Source organism: Palaemon carinicauda, chromosome 32, assembly GCF_036898095.1.
Source record: "Palaemon carinicauda isolate YSFRI2023 chromosome 32, ASM3689809v2, whole genome shotgun sequence".
NCBI classification, from domain to species: domain Eukaryota; kingdom Metazoa; phylum Arthropoda; class Malacostraca; order Decapoda; family Palaemonidae; genus Palaemon; species Palaemon carinicauda.
The window spans coordinates 32,745,384-32,750,383 of NC_090756.1; positions in this window are offsets into that span (position 1 = coordinate 32,745,384).

The following is a 5,000-nucleotide window of genomic DNA, read 5'->3' on the forward strand; positions in this document are numbered from 1 at the left end:
AATTACAACACTCATGCACATCTCCCTTACCCTTATATAGTGGTACAATACATGCACAGACCCAATCTACTGGTACCATTGACAACACAAAACACACATTAAACAATCTCACCAACCATTCAAGTACAGTCACACCCCCTTCCTTCAACATCTCAGCTTTCACACCATCCATACCCGATGCTTTTCCTACTCTCGTTTCATCTAGTGCTCTCCTCACTTCCTCTATTGTAATCTCTCTCTCATTCTCATCTCCCATCACTGGCACCTCAACACCTGGAACCGCAATTATATCTGCCTCCCTATCATCCTCAACATTCAGCAAACTTTCAAAATATTCCGCCCACCTTTTCCTTGCCTCCTCTCCTTTTAACAACCTTCCATTTCCATCTTTCACTGTCTCTTCAATTCTTGCGCCGGCCTTCCTTACTCTCTTCACTTCTTTCCAAAACTTCTTCTTATTCTCTTCATATGACTGACCCAGTCCCTGACCCCACCTCAGGTCAGCTGCCCTCTTTGCCTCACGTACCTTGCGCTTTACTTCCACCTTTTGCTCTCTATATTTTTCATACTTCTCTATACTATTACTCTGCAGCCATTCTTCAAAAGCCCTCTTTTTCTCTTCCACTTTTACCTTCACTCCTTCATTCCACCATTCACTGCCCTTCCTCATGCTGCCTCCAACAACCTTCTTGCCACATACATCACTTGCAATCCCAACAAAATTTTCTTTTGCTAACTTCCACTCCTCCTCTAAATTACCAGTTTCTCTTACTCTCACCTCGTCATATGCCATTTTCAACCTTTCCTGATATTTACTTTTTACCCCCGGTTTTATTAGCTCTTCAACCCTCACTAGCTCCCTTTTACATCCACCTACTCTATTCCCCCACTCTTTTGCTACAACCAATTTTCCTTCCACCAAAAAATGATCAGACATACCGTTAGCCATACCCCTAAACACGTGCACGTCTTTCAATCTTCCAAATATTCTCTTCGTTATCAACACATAATCCATTAATGCCCTTTCTACTACTCTTCCATTTGCCACTCTTACTCATGTATACTTATTTTTATCTTTCTTTTTAAAAAAGCTAGCACTTATTACCATCTCTTGTTCAACACACATATCTACCAGTCTCTCACCACTCTCATTTTCACCTGGTACGCCATATTTCCCAATGACACCTTCTACCTCTCCAGCACCCACTCTAGCATTTAAGTCACCCATAACAACTACATAATTCCTTCTACCCAGTCCTTCTACACACCTAGTTAATTCACTCCAGAACTCATTCCGCTCTTCTTCACTTTTCTCACTACCTGGCCCATACGCACTGACAAACGCCCAATATTCCCTACCCAACCTAACCCTTACCCACATTAACCTAGATGATATCTCCTTCCATTCCACTACTTTACCTGTCATCCATTCACTCAACAATAAAGCCACACCCTCTCTCGCTCTTCCCCTTTCAATCCCAGACACTCTACCAGACATTTCACCAAACATCACTTCACCCTTTCCTTTCATCTTTGTCTCACACAAGGCCAATACATCCATCCTTCTACTTCTAAACATACTTCCAATCTCACATCTTTTACTCTCTATCGTACTACATCCACGCACATTCAAACACCCCAAAACTAGAGTGCGGGGAGCAGTCACTCTCCCCCAGCTCCATCTCTTTGTTGCTGTCTCACAGGATACTCTACAGGAGAGGGGGTTCCCAGCCCCCTCGTCCCGTCCCTTTTAGTCGCCTCTTACGACACGCAGGGATAACGTTGGCGCTATTCTAATTGTTTTATGCCCCCGCGGCCACAGGGGTTTTATTCGCCGGTTTTATTCACATTAAATCTATTACTCTTGAAATATTAACACCCGAGCTCTGAGACAATTAAATAACTCCCAAACAGGAATATATAAAACATTGAATATCCAAAGGTCTCTCAAGTACACTCAAACAAAACTTGGTAATTAGTCTTAAGAATTATTCACAGCCACTTCTTACTATGATTCTATAACAGAGTAATACACTCTTTAAAAAAATTAATATATTCTATACAAATTACAACACTATGAAAATAATTTACATAAAATGAATAAATCACTCGCAACATTAAGTATGCATAGTTATTAGATTAAGAAAAAAATGTTACGATCTTAAAATCATATAGTCACTTGACTTGAAATGATAAATATGAATGAACCTCAGACTAAGACAAAATCAATAATTCTTATAAAAAGATTAATTGAGTACTTTTAAACCCCTTTTTTGAAATCTAGTTATATTTGGAAGCCCTTCTAGTTCGTAATTTCTCTTGTTTCACCTGAAATTAAATGAAGAAACAATATTTAAGTTTGATACTTAGTGAAAATAGATAACCAGATCACAATGCAAATACCTTTCACCTTACTATAGGGCCAGTTACAGAAACTCTAAGAAAATTTTTTATAAGTACTCACTATGTTTACAAAAACCTGTCACACCAATATTTTTAGATTTCACAGAACACTTTTAAAACAATACACTGAGCTGCATATGAGAGAGAGAGGGGGGAGATGGCCATGACTTGAGGCTGGGATTCTCTAAATATTTATGCCACCCTGGGATCCCCCTTAAATATGAAACTTACCTACGTCCAGAAGATTCCAAAAGATCTGGGAAGCATGCAAGCTGGCCTAAGGGCGTCAGAGTTACCAAGTATTGCTCTCTTGAACACTCATCAAGGCAACACGAGATGGCTCTGTGGCTCTCTCTCTAAGGTAGCTACACCCACCCTTTGTCCTCCAAATAAAAAAAAAGATAAGAGCAAACACCAGGGCCCTCGAGATCCTTCTAAAATACATGGCATATGAAAATTACATATTTTTTAAAAAACATGACACAATACATCATAAAAATATCAAAGAACATTACATAAGCCCTTGTTCCTATCTTGTCTGGTCACGTAACACTCTCAAACTGATTTTGTAACAAAGTTATGTGAAATGAAGAAGTTCATTCTTAGAAATAACGTAAATTTACATATACTGACTTGAATGAAGAATACAATGAAATTAACAACGAAAGTCTTGCGCAATTTATATAATGAATTATACCAACATGAGAGGAACTCATCTTAAGAGCTGGCTAACCTCTTCAATGCACATATGAAATCATAAATAAAATCATAAACTAATGTATTTACTCTACACTAGACCAGCTTCGTAGGAATATATATATATATATATATATATATATATATATATATATATATATATATATATATATATATATATATATATATATATATATATATATATATATATATATATATATATATATATATACATAAATAAATAAATATATATATATATATATATATATATATATATATATATATATATATATATATATATGCATATATATATATATATATATATATATATATATATATATATATATATATATATATATATATATATATATATATATATATATACTTGGAACTAAAACTAAAGTAGAGGGTATTCTAACGACTTGTTAGAAGAACAATGGACATGGACAGGCTATATAATAGGAATGACAGATATTATTATTATTATTATTATTATTATTATTATTATTATTATCATCTAAGCTACAACCCTAGTTGGAAAAGCAAGAAGCTATTAGCCCAAGGGATCCTACAGGGAAAAATAGCCCAGTGAGGAAAGGAAATTAGTAAATAAATAAACGATATAAGGAGTAATTAAAAATTGAAATAAAATGTTTTAAAAACATTAACATTAAAACATTTGCTGCGAGTTTGAACTTTTGAAGTTCAACTGATTCAACTACCCGATTAAGGAAGATCATTCCACAACTTGGTCATAGCTGGAATAAAACTTCTAGAGTACTGTGTAGCATTGAGCCTCATGATAGAGAAGACCCGACTATTAGAATCAAGTTCATACCTAGCATCATGAACAGGATGGAACTGTCCAAGAAGATCTGAATGTAAAGGATGGTCAGAATTATAAAAAATCTAATACAATTTGCATAATGAACTAATTGAACGACGTTGCCACAGATTAATATCAAGATCAGGAATAAGAAATTTAATAGACCGTAAGTTCCTCTCCAACCAATTAAGAGGAGAATAAGCAGCTGAAGAACACACAGGAGAACAATAGTTGAAACAAGGTACAATGAAAGAATTAAAACGATTCTTCAGAATAGATTGGTCACTATAATTCTGAAAGACTTTTTCAACAAGCCAATATTTTTGTGTAATTAAAGAAGATAAAACCTATTGTGTTTCTCAAAAGTAAATATGCTGTCGAGATTCACACCTAAAACTTTAGTAAGAAGGTCATCGCATGCTCCAAGTAAAACAAAATTGCAAACTAGGGAACAGATGATTTCCTTCAACAAACCTATTAAGGCGTTTGCCAAAAAGACGTACAAAAACTTAAGATAATATGGTAGTTATGGAAGTTAGGCGGTAATCAGTTGGACTTGAGCTACCACAAACACAATTACATAGTGCAGTAGCATTACCAATTATCAAACAAGTGCTAAAAGCTCCTCCTCTTGTTAACATGCAATAAATAACAGATAACTTTGGAGCTAAGAAATCTGAAGTCTATAAAAAACAAAGGAAAATATCATTTGGGTCTACACCTCCATAAGCATCGAGGTCCATTAAAGGAGTTTTAATTTCATGAAATCGAAAAGTTAACCAAATAGTTTAGCCACAGGAAAACAAGAATGAGGAATTTCGAGTTTCCCATTAGTCGGCTTTCTGTCAAACTCATCTGCCAGAAAGGGTTGACTTTTCCTTTGGACAATGAGTGACTGAGCCATCTGGTTTAAGTAAAGGAGGAACTGTTGCATCTACACCAAAGAGTGCGGATTTAAGGGTAGTCCACCACTTGTGCTCCTGGGTTGTACCAGAGAGGGTTTTGTTAATAGTTGAATTATATTCTTTTTTTCAGTTGAAGCATAAACTCTCTGAACAAAATCTCTAAGTTGAGT